Raw genomic sequence first — 17,706 nt, 5'->3', positions numbered from 1 at the left:
GTTGCAAATGGTACAGACAGCTGCTATGACTGGGTGATTGAAATGATAGCCAGTGGGTTAAATACAGAAGAATGGGTGTTTCTGGTATTTAAAGTACTCGGACCAGTGCCCAAATGGAAGAGTTAGACTAAGACTACTTTAGAATATAGGACACCCAAGTCACTCTGAGACTGACATTTTCCTTATTGTAGGAACAACTAAGACTCTGTTGCAGCATGTTCAATCCTGGGTAACTCACGATAATGCTTTTACAGGAATTCTACTCCTTTGCAATGAATCAGTTTCTATAGACTGCGTTATTTCTCATGTACAGATGCCACTTCCTTGTTTATTTGCATATTGTAATTTTTGTTTGAAAAGTGGATATTTTAGATGATATATTGTAGCAACTATGGATTCTGATCTCTTACTCAGGGATGGTAGTTGCTGCTACTGCTGCTGCTGTTTTTTGTTGGATTACTTAATGACTTAATTGGACAATTAATTGGACATTAATTACTTAATGACTTAATTGGACAATAAATTCTGTAGAAGTGGTCTCCCATGGATTCTGTGGCCCCTGTGGCCCCTGATGTCTCTGCTAGTTCTTTTTATTCTTGACTGGCTTCTTAGCTGTTGCTTCCTTCCTAGCACAGCTTACAGGTCAGCCAATGGTTGATTAGATGTTGTACTTAGACCTTTTGAGCCAGCGGCTTTCCAGCTGTTGCTGAGGGGCTCTGTGTTTGGGGTGGGGAATGCATTCAAAGTTCAGACAGTTTACAAGTCTTACTCAGCTTTCACTTTTTGCTTGTGTAGGTCTCAGATTCAACTAGGGATGAATATATAACTGGGACCTTTTCCAGTCTCTTTTGAACTTCCATGCAACTTTTCCAACCTCTTCCCCTGGGAAACTTATCAAAGCTTATTTGGGAGCTTATCAAAGCCTGCTATGGCTATCTCATTCCCCTAGATAGCCCTGTTAATTTTTTTGGCTGGTTTGTTACTTTCCCCAACCAGTATTAAAGTCTCAGGCAGTGATAATGTTGGCCTTCCTTGATTGTTTGCCACTGAGATTGAGATCGCTATCATTTTCAACAAATCACCCAGGCATAGGGCTTCTGTGTAGAGCTCCAAATCAGTTCACACCAATGCACAGTTGGGGGCGCACTTCTGGAATACTCAAATAAGGACTTCTGAAAAAATCTCCTTCATAAAAGCAACAAGAACACCAACAAAAATTGTCAAAAAGTCAACTGTTTCAGAACTCTGAAAATTAATGAAAGGCTTGAAACAGTCTGAGGAGCATTTATTCCAAAAAATGTTCGCTTTGCTATCTTGAGATTATGTGATTTTGAAAATATATGAGATCTTTAGAAAAAAAATTAATTTTGCCATTATATTGTCCATCTCAATTTAAGTGAATAGTTGAAGTTATATGACAATCAACTCACCTTAGAGGTTCAATTATTCTGTGAGTTATATGACAATCAACTCACCTTAGAGGTTCAATTATTCTGTGTTTTAACTACATTTTTAGCTCTAAATCTGTGGTTCTTAAAATTCTCTTGGTCATAGACAACTTTGAAAATAGATAAGAACTATCAAACTATTCCTCAGCAAAATGTAAAATTTTCAAAACTTTGTATATAATTTCCTGAACTTCAGGGAGTTCTAAAAGTCCATCAGTGGCCCCCCCCCCCCAGGGCTTAAGAAAACCTGTTTTAATGGCAAAGTTCATAATGTATGCCGCTTTCTATCCCTTTAAAGTTCTGGCATTAAACATTTTAAATGCTCAGTAAGTACTTAAGTATTTTTAAAAATTATTTTCAGTGTAGGTATCTGAATATTTGCAGTTAAATATTTACTCAACTGGGATGGGATAAAATGATTTTAATATTAATTAATTTCATAATAATTACTTGCTGCGTGACCTTGAGAAAATCTCTTAACCTCAGCTGAACCCTGTTTTTGCCTATTTCCCATAATCATTGTTATGATCACATGAAATGATTTTCTGAAGGAATTTTGAAAATGATACATTATGTACACATGAGGCAGCTCAACCTTTTCCTGCTTAATTAGGTTTCCTATAAATTGTGAAAGATGTACTGAAGGCTTTCTTTGCTTTAAGCCTGAAAGAATCATATCTGTCCTTGGCTACACAAGTTAAAAAAAAAAAAATTGTGAGATCTCTGGCATCTGTTTGCCTCTGGATTCTTCTAACCAAAGTTCTCAATTTTAAGAAGCAAGATAAAGAGGAAACGAGTTGATAGAACTAATTTGCATAGTTTGGAAACATTTCTACAACCAGCTGGCCAGCAAGTATTTAAGTGCCTGTGATAAAGTTTCAAGGAGGTAGCAGAGGAAGGACATAGGATGGGGAAGCAGGACACAAGACAGAGAGGAAACGAAACATGATGTGGCAGCGGTAAGGTATGAATAAATGTTTTTAGAAAGCAAGAGGAGGGTAGTAGCCCACCCAGACCAAGACTAAATCTCTTTTAGAGATCTATATTATACTTTCTCTTTGTGGAAGGACAACTTAAACTAAGAAGCAGTGTGATAATACAAGAAGAATACAGGTTTTTGAGTCAGACATCAGTTTGAATACAGGTTCAGTGACTTAATAGCTACATGAACTTGGATAGGTTATTTGACCCTCTGTGCTCAGTTTCCTCATATTTAAACTTATATAAACATATAAACAAATCTTGCTAGATTTCTGTGAGGAAGAACAATGCACTGGCATTGTTCTGGATCCAAGGTTGGTGCTCCATAAATGTAAGGTATTATTTTGTACCAAAGATTGGATAAAGATGGAATTAGAAGATAAAGAGATGTTTAATTACTAGATAAGAGCAAGCATAGTCTTGGGTGGTTATGTGTTGTATATGCAATTGAGAATGCATTCATAATAATGAGTAAAAATCATTTCTGGTAAGAGTGAATATACCAGGTAATTAGAAGTTGATAAAATGAACCATCTTAATTAATTGTTACATGTTTTCATCCACTTTGAAAGTATATGTTGATTATATTACTATAATTACTTTGAAGCTTGAGAGAACCTTGGGGTCAGTCACTTCATGGGACTCATTTAGCCATACTCAATTGTCCAAGAATAAATTTGAGCAATGGCACACCACTAGCTATTTACTATCCCAGGAGATCTTAGTGTGGCCTTTAATTAAGCAATAGCACTGTGCTAAAACTGGTGTCTTGGTGACATTTTTCACATAGGAAGAAAGACCTATATCATGGATGAATTGGGTAGTTGCACTTAGGTTATAACATGGCATTTAAATATTGTAGAAAAGGATTTAGTTGGGTCACAAAGTTTCCAAGAATTAGGAGAATGTTCAGGAAAATGACCATTGGAGAATTTAGGGTCATGCATCATAGGGATTATAAACTGATTTTCAAGTAGATGTTAAAATATATATATATATATATATATATATATATACTTCTTTCCTAGGCCTTACTAACCATACATATGCTCAGGGAAGCAACCTTCATGAGTCCAGCATGCTCAGGAATGTTCCTGCAGCTTCCCTCTGGATGCAGACTAGCATGGCTCCCTATCAAGTCATCCTTTCATTCTCCTGTGGGTTTCTAAGATTGATGCTCTTACCCATGTTTTGGTGTTGTGAGATTTGACTCTCTTAAATGAGAATCTTATCCTTTCTCCATTTGTGTCCCTTTCTGCTGTAGAGACCACGAAGCCATGCTTTCTTGGACTTTTAACATCTTTAGATTCACCTCTTTTTTTTTTTCTTCCTGTTTTCTTTGCCTGGCTTTTGACAAAAGTTTCCAGCAGAAAAGTTCAGGCCAGAGAACAGGTGAAACACAATGCTATCACCCAGATCACTTCTCCTCTTTTTTTGTGGACTTATTCCCTGACTAGGTTTGGTCTTCTCCCTCTCAGTCTTTTAAGGTGATTTCCCTTGCAGGGAACATTTTGCTCTCTCTTGGAAAAAACACAAACAAACAAACAAAAAAATCCTTGTTGAAGGTTTCTCCTCCAGAAAACCTGATGGACCTATACATTTAAATTCTAAGATGATCAAATATTGGACCATTTCCGTTTGGTGGTGTTTTAACAGTTTTGAGTTAAAATAGGTCTTTGCCAAATGCTATACATTAACAATAATTTTATATCAAATAAAGGTATAGGGGGCTTTACTAAAAAAAATTATTCTTCGTTTTAACAAATATTTTCAACTTTGAGACATATATCCCAAGTAATATTTAATGGAACCTGAGTGAGAAAGAAGAGGATCTTTCTGAAGATGCAGAAAGTAAATTAAATCTGCAAATTAAAAACAAAATGGAATAACAGCATGTTTATAAAAGTTCTTAACATATAATAAACCAAATGTTTAGCTGTGAAGTTAAGTTTGAATTACAAATTGCTTACCTTCAAACAGCAATTTCTACATTGTGTTTTGGAAAGCTCTGGTTTGCTGCTGGCCACTTCATTAATAAATGCAATTCAGTTTTCCCTTCAATGAGAAAGGAAGACATTAAACGTCTGTGGCATGCAGAGCAATGAACATGTCTCCAAATATTAATGGGAGCAATGCCATTTTTCTAGAATCATTCATTCCTTATCTTGTGGATGCATGCCTGCTAAGTAGACCTTTGTATTTACTTCAAATTCATCAGTTTGAGACACTGCAGTATTCCATTCTTACACACGGAAAAAAAAATGGACTCTTTACTGAGAGGAAAAACACATATTTTTAGTTTTACACAATGCCACATCATTGTTGAGTAGATTTTATGTTTAGTGCTTCAACTCTTGTAAGGTAGATGATCAATCTGAAGTTTACTCAGAAATCATTGAGATGATTATGAACTCATAAAGAACAGAGAGCTTGTTTTGTTTTTTAAGCACTGAACTTTCACATTAAAGCTGGGCTGTGATGGATGGCATCTTTTTCACAGTTTCCTCAGTGTGTCTCCCAAATGGATTGGGCCAGAGGTCCCTACTTTACTAGACAGCCTTACCACTTTAGAGATACGCTGGTTAGTAATGTTAATGAAATGGGTATCAGGTTTTTTTGCCTTTCCTTGAGATACGTGTCTAGGAGAGAGTGGTAATTTCTTACATTTTGTACAGTTAGAGCTGAAACAAAGATGTGTTCTTCCCTCTTCTTTAGTTTTCACCTACTCCTATTCTCTCATTTACAAAGGGATAAACAAGGCTCGGAGACTTGCCCAGGATCACATGACCACGTCGTGTCAGAGCCAGGCCTAGGACCAGATTTTCTGGCTCCCAGTTGAGAGCCATTTCATCAAGAATTCCGAAATAACTGGTTTAATATAGCCCCAGGGTAGATTAAACAATATTTAATGCACTTGATGTAAAATTTAAGAAAGAATACTTACTAGTAATATGAACTAAGGTAAATAACATAATGGTGATGAGGAGCCCAATCCTGAGATAGATAAGCACTTGGAATAGATAAACTAGTATTTCCAATTAAAGGTATTTATACCACTACCGTGTATTTATAAAAGCAGCAGTTCTTGAAAGTATCCGTGTGTTGAAAATGGATACTTATGCAAAATATTACTTCTCAACAACTGTAGTGATTTTGATCCAAGTCTAGATTTACATATCAAGATTCTTATATCTAATGGGCACTTGGCATGGCTATGCTCTAATGCTATGAGGTGAGAGTCGAAGTCTTTTCTTGAGTTCTCCCAGTGGTATATCACAGTCAGTTTTGGGGTTTTTTTTGGTAATCCTAAAGTCCACCAGTTGACCCAGAGCTCCTTCTCTTGTAGATATTTTGCCTGTTTGGAAAGGTAACATAAGTCCCTTCCATCTATGATCCTGCCAGCCCATATGTCTTTTGGAGAGTCAACACAAAAGAACAGTTTTAAAAAGGAAGCCTACTACTCCATAGTACTTGGTCCATCACATACTTTATAGACTTCATGACATGACAGATGTAAGGTTTGTCCACCTACTCAGCCACCTGTGATCTCCTCCCTCAACACTTTGCAGAAAACAATGAAACAGCCCGAAAGAGGGCCACAATTTTGTTTCCCTTGCTGTCTAACCTAGGATGATATGTCCATACTGAAGAGGCAAGACATGAAAAAGGTTGGGTTGAAGAGTGGGCTGTAATAGTCAAAACCAAACTATTTCTCAAGTAATGTTCTCAATGTTAATTGCAAATTTTCATTTTCTTTTCATTTATTATATTTGCTTTTTATGCATAGATTTTTTTTTTACTGGGGTATAGTTGCTTTACAATGTTGTGTTAGTTTCTGCTGTACAACAAAGTGATTCAGCTATGGGTATATATATATCCTCTCCCTCTTGGAACTCCCTCCCACTCACCACCCCCCCACACCATCCCACCCATCTAGATCACCACAGAGCACTGAGCTGAGCTCCCTGCACTATACAGCAGTTTCCCACTAGCTATATGCATAGATTTTTAGATTCAACACTTATGTTTTTAATAGTCAAATAGTTTATTGTCTATATTTTAAGTGAGATTGAGGGGGCCAAGTCTGCCTTAGGTAGCAGTAGTGATTCAGTCCAGGGCATGCAATTCTTATTCTCCATAAGGCTGTGACTAAAATTATTAACCTTTTTTAGGTTTCAGACTCGCTAAGTATGTAACTGATATGTCTATAAAATCAGGTAAATAATATTACCTATTTACACAAATGATGTAAAAATCAAGTGAGATGCTGCATATCAAAGCCTTATTGCAGTGCCTGGCACATAGTAAGCATTCAATGAATTTAACTATAATAATATTAATAGTAGTAATAATAATAGCAATGTCTTTTGCAGTTAGAAGAGGATTGAGGTAATTAAGCTTGTCACTAAGCAAATCTGTGTGTAACTAGGAGGTAAAATTCAATCTGTAGAGAGTATTTTTAATACTGCTATTTTATTCTTTATCATTTTAAATGCTGTTTCAAACTTATGTGATAAAATCATGCTCTCTTGACAAAGAATTTAAGGAGGATTATAATGAAAACAAGATATCTTGTATACAATAGGAAATCAGGACTAAGAAATAGAAAAATATGATATACCCGGCACAGGGTACTTTGCTGTTGCTCTGTTGAACTTCAGATTGGTTTTGGAACCTGATGCAGCTAGGAAAAAAGGGCCATTTAGTTCAGGCTTCATATCCATGAAAGGCCTCAAGTTTAGACTTGTAACATTATCTACTAATAGTGTACATATAAAGCGCCATCTCCATTACAGAACTTTAGTTCTGTGTCATTTTGCTGAACCCACTGCCTTAAATGTACTAATTAATTAAATTTTATAAATCCTGCAATTATCTTGAAATAGCATAATTGAGTTTTATTGCATCTCTGTGTGTGTGCCCGAGACAAATCATTAATTTTTAAAATATAAGCATTTTAGATATGCTGCCATTTTTGTAACTCTGCTTTATTGTTTCTTTTTTCTTTTTTCTTTACTATAAATGGGGACTCCCAAAGTGGATATGGGCCAGGCTTCTCCTGACCTTTGGGATTACTTAGCCAAGAGATCCAAATGGGATTGTACTTAACAGGAGAAGAAGGAGAAAGAAACCAGAGAAATTGTGGGTAGCCATAAAGGCTCATTAACAATTGCTGTAGAAACGAAGATGGTTAGTTCTACTCTGGATGAAGAAAACAGAGAGGCTTCTATAGAATGTAGCAGTAAATACTGCATCCCTCACCAAAAATTATTGAAGACCCTTTCCCTATAGTTTAAAGTCATTAAACCAAACATTTAACCTTCTGTCTCAATGTGCCTAGTTGAGATACACTGCTAAGAGAAAAAATACATAAAGAGAAAAGTGTAAAAATATCAAAGTGCTCGATTTGCCATTGAGATGTATAAATAACTTGAGTTATTCCAGTTTGCAACACAGACAAACAGCCCATTACCTGCCTTGAGTATGACCAGATAGGATGCATAAATAGCAGCAAAATTTATGTTAATTTTAAATATGTAAATTCTCTTTCTGAATACATTGCACTGAATGTGAAATGTGTGCTCCACCACTACAGACCCTTAATAAAAAAAGAGCAACAGAAAACCCATCTTTTATATGATGGACATAAAAATACAAATTAAAAATCTAACAGTAGGGGAAACGGGAAATTGTTAGATGCTGAAAATGAATATATTTATTCAAATATATTTGTCCTTTAGCACTGATAAATTTTGTATCTGCATCAAAGAACAGAAAATATTTTTATTATTTTGCTTTGGGTTAACATAGTCATATGTAGGGCTTGAACAAATTTATTGCTAGAAATTACATTCAAATTGATTCCAGTATATTGATATGAAGTTACAAAAAAGAGGTATTACTTAAAACTTGAATTTTTATTGCATTGTTGTCCTAATCTCATGCGAGTTCATTTTAGTAATCTAGAAGTAAAACTCTAATTTATAAAGCTTTAATTTTAATAGGGGCTTATTGAAAGAACTCTTCTAGTTTAGAAGAGTGTGTGTGTGTATATGCATATGTGTATGTATATATAAATGCTGACTATTAAAATATGGGCAGTTGGTATATTTCTATTTAAACAAAGGTGACATAATCAAATGTCTTATGATAGGTGGAGACAGAAATGTACTTTCTTATAACAAATACTCAATAATTACTCCTTGAATGCATGCATGCCTGAAGGGAAGGATTAGGAAACTGAAGAGGCATGGCAGTACTCAGCATATGTATTGATAAGGTGCTATATGTAAAGGCACTATCATGGGTAAGAAAAAAAGAAAAGAGAAGTAGTTGCCCAGGTTATAAGGAACCTGTGGGTTCTGCTTCACTATTACTATAAAAATAACATAAAGGCAAACAGTGTAATAATGCTTAATTTCAACTTTCCAAATAATTGCTAGAACTTTATTTTTCTAAAATCAATGCTTTGGGTAACATTATGATTTGTCTCCAGAACAGTTTTATCTCTTAGTAAAGAAAGCAATGACATCTTAGAAGGCACATGGACTGTATTTGAATCCTGATTCCATTATTACAATGGTGAATTCTGATCCTAGATCCCCCATCTTTAAAAGGAACCATAGTGGTGTTCAGTCTAGATGAATTTTGTGTCAATTAAACAACAATGCTTTCTTCCACCCAGCTCATAACATGGCATATAAAATTAAAGTAAATGTCAACTACTTTTCTTCCTAAATCAGAAAAAGAAAACCAGTGTGTGCTATGAATAACAGAAACCTTAGGAAAAGTGAAAATGTGACAGTATCATTTGAGATTCTGTTATGGATATATTTATACATGTACCATAGATTTTAGGAGAGTCAATAAAAATGTGCAAATGTCAGTGTAATTTCATGGCAAGTGTCACTAAAATAATTGATTCTTTTGTTCTTCATCTTTGCTCTCTTTTATCTTGACAGATGGACCCAGTCAGTGCACACCTGTTGGCTTAGCTTAGAGCCAGTTCTATCTCTGTGTGTCTGAATCATTGGACTCCTTTGTTGCATTGCAGTTTTCTGTTTTATTCTCCAAGTGGCTTCTACTTTGACTTTTATGAATCCTGGTAACTGCATTTTCCATAATCTATTTTAAGTCTTCAAGTTACTGAACATTAGTTCACTTGGTCTCGACTCAGTTTTAGATGTTGAAACAGTCATGTTTCTTTTCCTCACCCAACATAGATTTCTGGTATTTGTCCAACTAACTTGATTCCCTCATTGCAGATCGGCTTTCTTTACTCTTGTCCCCAGAATAATGGTGCCTTGAGCCCTTTGCCAAACATTCTTGGCATGATTTGAGTTTGCATGGACTTGACATCTCATGTGTTATAATCTGGAATTAACATTGTTGCCTGAATCCAATTATGACAGGAAGCTGAGACACCTAAGGCCTGAGACTTAGAACCAATAGCCTGAATGTGGCAGGAAATCAGTATACCAGATTTGTAGAGAGAGATCTGTAGTCAATTTTAGATGGTGGGCATCTTTATCTTCTTTGGCTCCTTTGCCTGAGATAGGATTTTCTCTGGTGACTTCCCCATATTATTATAGGAAATGGTACTTCCTTCCTATTCCTTCCAGTACTTTGTTTACTACCAAGAAATTGCTTCCTTTCCACCCTCCTTTAACCCAAGAATTTGGAAATAAAGAATAATTTTCTTTTAGAATTAAACTGAAATATTAATATATTAGTATGTCATGGGTCACAGTAGAAATATATAATATTACCTTGTAGTATTCAGGACTCATTATTTAATAATGAAAAAAATGTAAGCCCAAATTCAGAGTAATAACATAAAGAGGAATTATTCACTCTTTAGGCATTCCAGAGGTTGGATTGTATATTCTACTTCTAATGGTGTTTAACAAATTAGGCCAAAATTTAGCAGATTAAAACAAACATATTTTTCCACAGTTTCTGTGGGTCAGGGATTAGGGAATGATTTTGCTGGGTGGTTCTAGATCAATTTCTCATGTGGTGCCAGTCAAGATGTTGGCTACGGGTGCTGTTATCTCAATGCCTGCCTGGGCTTGGAAATTCTCCTTCTAAGGTAGCTCACTCATGTCATGGTTGGTAGAAGGCATCAACTCCTTCCTCATTCTTAGCAGGAGGCCTCAGTTCCATGCCATGTGGGCCATTCTATAGGCAACTCTGAGTGTCCTCTAGGTATGGCAGCTGCCTTCCCCAAGAACCAGGAGAGAGGGAGGGAGAGAGAGAAAGAATGAGAGAGAGAACAAGGCAGATGCTGCCATGCTGTCTATGGCCTAGTCTTGAAAGTCACTCTTACTTTTGCCACACTGATTGTTAGAGGTGAGTCACTAAGTTCAGTCAAGGTGAAAGGAGTCAACTCTAGCTATTAAAGGAAGATGTATCAGATACTTTGTGGACATATTTTAAATCTTCCACAGTTTGATATGCTTAATCAAATCAACCCTGAAGACAGTGATGTTACCTTAGACCAATTTCTACCTTTGGGTTCTGCCTTTTGCAGGATAAGTATCATCCATGGATGGTTCCCTATGTGGTATTAACATGACCCTAGCCTTAGTATTTGCACATTACACTTTCCAGAAAGAGAATGTGCTCATAGTTTTCTGAAAGGAACAAGGCACCATCTTTTGCAAAGGATACCAGCACACCACACTTCACTTTTCCTTTGCTTAAACTTGTTCATATGCTGTTTTATAAATCAGCTCTATGGAAATGAGGCAATTTTTTTTTAACATCTTTATTGGAATATAATTGCTTTACCATGGTGTGTTAGTTTCTGCTGTATAACAAGGTGAATCAGCTATACGTATACATACATCCCCATACCTCCTCCCTCTTGCGTCTCCCTCCCACCCTCCATATCCCACCCCTCTAGGTGGACACAAAGCACTGAGTTGATCTCCCTGTGCTATGCGGCTGCTTCCCACTAGCTATCTATTTTACATTTGGTAGTGTATATATGTCCATGCCACTCTCTCACTTTGTCCCAGCTTACCCTTCCCCCTCCCCATGTCCTCAAGTCCATTCTCTATGCCTGTGTCTTTATTCCTGTCCTGCCCCTAGGTTCTTCAGAACCTTTTTTTTTTTTTTTTAGATTCCATATATATGTGTTAGCATACAGTATTTGTTTTTCTCTTTCTGACTTACTTCACTCTGTAGGACAGACTCTAGGTCCATCCACCTCACTACAAATAACTCAATTTCGTTTCTTTTTATGGCTGAGTAATATTCCATTGTATATATGTGCCACATCTTCTTTATCCATTCATCTGTGGATGGGCACTTAGGTTGCTTCCATGTCCTGACTATTGTAAATAGAGCTGCAATGAACATTGTGGTATGTGACTCTTTTTGAATTACGGTTTTCTCAGGGTATATGCCCAGTAGTGGGATTGCTGGGTCGTACGGTAGTTCTGTTTTTAGTTTTTTGAGGAACCTCCATACTGTTCTCCACAGTGGCTGTATCCATTTACATTCCCACCAGCAGTGCAAGAGGGTTCCTTTTTCTCCACACCCTCTCCAGCATTTATTGGTTGTAGATTTTTTGATGATGGCCATTCTGACTGGTGTGAGGTGATACCTCATTGTAGTTTTGATTTGCATTTCTCTAATGATTAGTGATGTTGAGCATCCTTTCATGTGTTTGTTGGCAGTCTGTATATCTTCTTTAGAGAAATATCTATTTAGGTCTTCTGCCCATTTTTGGATTGGGTTTTTTGATTTTTGATATTGAGCTGCATGAGCTGCTTGTAAATTTTGGAGATTAATCCTTTGTCAGTTGCTTCATTTGCAAATATTTTCTCCCATTCTGAGGGTTGTCTTTTCATCTTGTTTATGGTTTCCTTTGCTGTGCAAAAGCTTTTAAGTTTCATTAGGTCCCATTTGTTTATTTTTGTTTTTATTTCCATTTCTCTAGGAGGTGGGTCAAAAAGGATTTTGCTGTGATTTATGTCATGGAGTGTTCTGCCTATGTTGGGAATGAGGCATTTTGATCACTGCCTTTGGGGTGGGTCATCCGCACCAATCAATATGGCAGAGGAGATGAGAGTATCCTGATTGATTTAGACATACTGGGGTCCAACCCAGAACTGGAGTGGGGTAATCTCTGTCTCCCCCTGCCGTATTCCTACCCAAACTGCATGGCTGCTCTATGGGGGGGCGGGGCGGGGGGGGAAGAATTGAACAGATACTAATTGAGCAGAAAATTAAAAATCTCTGTCTAATGTTATAAAGAGATCAGATTCTGGGCTGGTGAGAATAGATTGAATAAAAGAAATAGAGCACTAAAAAAGAAAATAAGATAGGAGATATACTGAGGGTAGGCATAAGCCTGTAAGTTAAGAGATCTAGCCAATGGCAATTAATCTATTATCAAGACCAAATTAGCAATACCATCCCTACTGGGAAGATAGGTATAGAAAGCTCTATCCAAAAGGTTTTTAATATTCCAATGGGAGAGACTTCTTCTATGAGGGAATAGCGTGAGGCCAATAAAATTCAATTAATATAAATCCTGTTCTGAGTCCATGCTTACCAAACACCTATCAGATGATTACTTGGCTCCAAGAATAGAAGTTAAGAATTTACTAGCCTGTATTACCTTTATATGTTTCATCATACTTTAGCAAACTGGAATTCTGGTTTACAGGTCAGATTTATGAGCTAAACTAGTTAACATAAGTCTATAGGATTTTACATTCTCTTGGTGTACTGTCAAAATCTGAGCCTAAAAGGCAAATTGGCTTGAGATAAATTTGGCTATAGAACATCATGCTTATTGATAATATTTCTGTGGTGGTTAAATATTAACCTTTAAAAAAAATCTTAATATCTGCATTGACCATACAACTTTACTCATACTAATAAGGATCTAGAACCTCTAGCTAATACTTATTGCCCAAACGCTATATCTAGTTGTTAGTAAAGAAAAATAAATGTAAGCACTTCTCATGGTTTCTTTGACATACAATGTCAAGAAATCATTTTTTTTCTCTTTTTCGAAGTAACTTTATCCATAATTTCTCATGACTTGTGGGGATTATATTTTTCTTCTTTTCCATTGGCTCCTTCACATTCAATAATGGAAGCAAGCAGTTTGACACTATGGGAAAAAAATAAAATGACTCTATCACATCATCTCATAGCTGAAATATTAAATGATTTTTACTTTCTAATGAACAGTGCATAATATATCATACTCAGTAATGTTAGATGTCAATTTCTGTCCTGTTCAGATTAATGAATAATGCTAGAGAATAAATAAGTTAATATCTTGATGAAATAAATGGAATCCATTTTTGGTTGTTATTTGACCAATGCCATATGATTTTGAGAAGAGGACCTGGATGACGAATTTTGTTACATGAATGACTGATTTGTTCCTAATGTGGGCTACTCTTCATGTTCAGATCTAACAAAAGGCTGTTTATGTTACTAAGGAAGTAGCATTTTAACTACTATTATTGCTACATTTCCCTTATAAAACTATAGTGTCTAAAGTTCTGCCTGAATGAAGTCCTAATATGTTTTAAGAGACATCTGATACCTGTACATAGTACCAGGAATATCAAATATGATAAATTTATATATTTTTGTATGTGTGTATGTATGTTTTTTTTTTTTTTAAGATTTATTGATTGATTGATTGATTGATTGCTATGTTGGGTCTTCGTTTCTGTGCTAGGGCTTTCTCTAGTTGTGGCAAGCGGGGGCCACTCTTCATCGCGGTGCGCGGGCCTCTCACTATCGCGGGCTCTCTTGTTGCGGAGCACAGGCTCCAGACGCGCAGGCTCAGTAGTTGTGGCTCACGGGCCTAATTGCTCTGCGGCATGTGGGATCCTCCCAGACCAGGGCTCGAACCCGTGTCCCCTGCATTAGCAGGCAGATTCTCAACCACTGCGCCACCAGGGAAGCCCTGTATGTTTTGATTTTACCTATTTATAGTTAGTTTTCTATACTTAAATACCCCTAAATCCTGGATATCTCCAACCAATAAACATAGATTTCAAGATTTCTGGTTTACTATAAATACTTTAATTAAAATTTTTTCTTGTCTATAAGTCCATGCCTATGGAGGCAACATACAGGTGTATTTATATATTGATAATATTCATTGAATCAAGTAAAGAGAAAATAATTTTAATCAGTATTGCTCTTAGCTAAATATTCTGCATAAACTCACCTTTTACCCGCTTCACCCTTGATCTGTGTAGACAGAGAATAAAACAGTCAATGGTAAAGGTCATGTGTACAAAAAAAGTGGATTAATCCTCTTCCCTCCACACAATATAGTTAAATGGACTAGATGAAAGGTTAAACTCTGTTCTCAATAATAGAGGAGGAGAAAAATTGAAACTAATTTAGAAAAGTAAAAATTAATCAAAACATCCAAAATATTGACTAGCAAGTACAAAAGAATTGAAAATATAGCTCTACATATGAATGGAAATACTCTACTTAAAGAGGGGAAGAATCAAAATTCAAAAACTACTTGCCTTATTTTTGAACATACATATTGGGGTTTATCTTTTATGCCCCTCCCCATACACATAAATAGTATTGGAAAGAAAGAACTAAATTTAAATTGAACAGCTATTACTTATTGGGCACATACTCTTCGCTAGACACTGGAGTAAGTGCTATATATGCATTATAGTATTACATTCTTATCTACATAAGAATGTATCATTGAAATGCATACTGTTTTGACACCACTTTCCTAAATAGCAAACTCATGTTTAGAGAGAGTAGTAAATTGGTGTAAGGTGAAAAGCTAGTAATTGTTGGATCTGAGGTCTGGACTCAAGCTTAATGAGGTTTTAGTGCCAGAGCTCTTTACTCTGACCCCGTATCCATTGCATTTGGGTTGAATATTTTAAAATTCTTTTAAATTAAGACTTTATTTTTTAAGAGCAGTTTTAGGGTTACAGCAAAATTGAAGGGAAGGTACAGAGATTTCTTTTATACCTTCTGTCCTTACCCATGCATAGCTTCCCCTGTTATGAACATCCCCCGCCAGAGTTGAACACTTGCTACAACTGATAAACCTACTTTGACACACCATAATCACCCGAAGTCCAGAGGTTATATTATTAGTTCACTCCTGGTGTTGTATATTCTATGGATTTGGACAAATGTATAATGGTGATGTGTTCATCATTATAGTATCATACAGAGGATTTTCACTGCCCTGAAAATCCTCTGTGCTCCACTTATTCATCCCTCCCCCCACCCTTAACCTCTGGCAACCACTGACCTTTTTGTTGTCCTCACAGTTTAGCCTTCTCCAGAATGTCATTTAGGTGGCATCATATAGTATGTAGTCTTTTTAGACTGACTTCTTATACTTTTTAAAAAGCAGTAAAATTTTTAATAGTTTTGAGCATTTTTTAAAAAGCATTAAACTTGATTCTAGAGTTCAAATACTACAAAGAAGACATGTTATAGGTGATTACCTGCATCTGGCAGACCTGCTGAGCATGGGCTGTATGCACCAAAGCAGCTGGTCAATAAAAAGATGTCTGCTTCCTCTTATTTCTGTACATCAGATAATTTTCTTTAACCAGTGCAATGAAGTCTTGTATTAGAAATGCCTTTGAACCTGTATGGTTGGCTGCAAAGGAGGAGAAGCAATTGTTTGGTTCTTAACATTGTCACTGGGTTGGAATTTAGATGTCTTTCTTCCGCTTTTTTCCCCTTTCTTTATTTTTATTTATTCCTCATTTTTTTACCCCTTTTTACAAACAGATATTTATTACTATAGCCCCGGAGATTCTGGTTAAAAAGCTGGTCCCGATTCCTCTGCAGGCACCCTCACTTGATGGTGATCCTCGGCGTCTCCCATTCCTTGGGGGTGGCACAGATGTCATAGGCGGCCGGGAAGCTGGAGGGCGTGCCGGACCCATCTGCCTGGGCTGCTGCCTTTTTCCCCACCCACTCTTGGCACTTTAGCTGCTGGGCAACACCTCCTGCACAGACTGGGCCTTGTTTTTGATAGCTCCCGCACTGAGGGTGAGGAGTGAGCAGAGAGGGCCCGCTGGTCCCTGATTCAGGGTCCCCTGGGATTCTCCGGGGGCGACTGCGTAGGGCGTGGCCCTGGTAGAGTCCCTGCAGGCCTCGCATCAAGAGGGCCAGGTGGGCAGCCGACTCCTTAATATCCTCTGTGCCCTTCACAGCAAGGAATCCGTGGACCACCTGAGTGTTGGTGGCAGCCGAGGTGGTGCACCGAGCCGGGCTCCGCCACCAGTGCACTCGGTGGCCCAGGCCGCGGCGCTGCAGCTGGAATCGTGCTCGCGGAAGTGGTCATCGGTGCTGCCGCTGCGCAGGTCACCCCATCGCCTGCGCTCCACTGTGTGGGCCTGGACCAGCTCCCTGGGCCTCCCTGCTGGGTCTCTGGGCCCGGTCTCCTGCGGCACCCACATGAAGTCCCCACGTGCTGCTTGCGCAGCCTGTGGGTCCCGTGCAGCCCATGCGGCTCCTGGAGCAGCCAGGGCCTCTGCCTAGCGGCCTTGGTCTCGCTGAGGTCCAGTCCGCATACAACAGCACCTGTGCTTCAGGCCCGGCCCCGTGGTGAGCTTTTTGTCCTAAATACAGGATGGCTTTGATTATGCATTATTTCATAACCTAGTTATATCACATAGAGACGAATGATCTTTGAAAGGTTTTTCACAAATGAGGGCTCTAAATATATATATGTAGTCATGCATTGTGAACAAAATAACTAAAATAGCATATTATTTAAGGGTCAGTGTCATTGGTTATTTTGTAATTTATCCTGTAGAAGGAGGGCAAAGAACCTAGGAATTAATTAGTGTTTCTCACCAGAGCATATGATTACTACACCCAGTTAACACTGAGGTAAACTTGCCTTTCTTTTCTAGATAACATTAAGTAGAAGGTGTATTTTTCCCCCTTCAAGCATGACTTTTCATTGAAAGTTTATCATCAATTTTGGACTCTATAGCCAATATCGAATACATCTGGTTGTCTAATAGATGACTCATAATTGTTGGCTCAGGATAATCTATATTTCTAATTCTACTTAGTCTGAATAAATGCTTTTGGTAATGAGTGTCCGTAGTCAGATATGGATTAACTGTACTCTGGAAAGATTACCTATGCATCTTTTGTGCTTTTTGTGTCATTTAGATGTCACTGATATATTCTCTATAGAGGAAAAAAATGATAGCATTTTGAGATGATTTCTTGTGATTTAGGACTTATGATTTTTTAGTGTAAATTGAAT

General features: G+C 37.3%; 1 long non-coding RNA gene across 1 annotated transcript; it reads left to right on the top strand.

The window, feature by feature from the left end:
- The first annotated feature begins 526 nt into the window (after nt 1–526).
- LOC309664783 lies at nt 527–16,597 on the top strand. The gene is made up of 3 exons (XR_014266042.1): nt 527–1,437; nt 1,483–14,063; nt 14,375–16,597. It is a non-coding gene; the product is annotated as an uncharacterized lncRNA (long non-coding RNA).
- The last annotated feature ends 1,109 nt before the right edge of the window (nt 16,598–17,706 follow it).

The sequence above is a fragment of the Balaenoptera physalus genome (genome assembly GCF_965194825.1).
Source record: "Balaenoptera physalus genome assembly, chromosome: 7".
Taxonomy (NCBI): Eukaryota; Metazoa; Chordata; class Mammalia; order Artiodactyla; family Balaenopteridae; genus Balaenoptera; species Balaenoptera physalus.
This window is presented reverse-complemented; position numbering and strand designations above follow the sequence as displayed.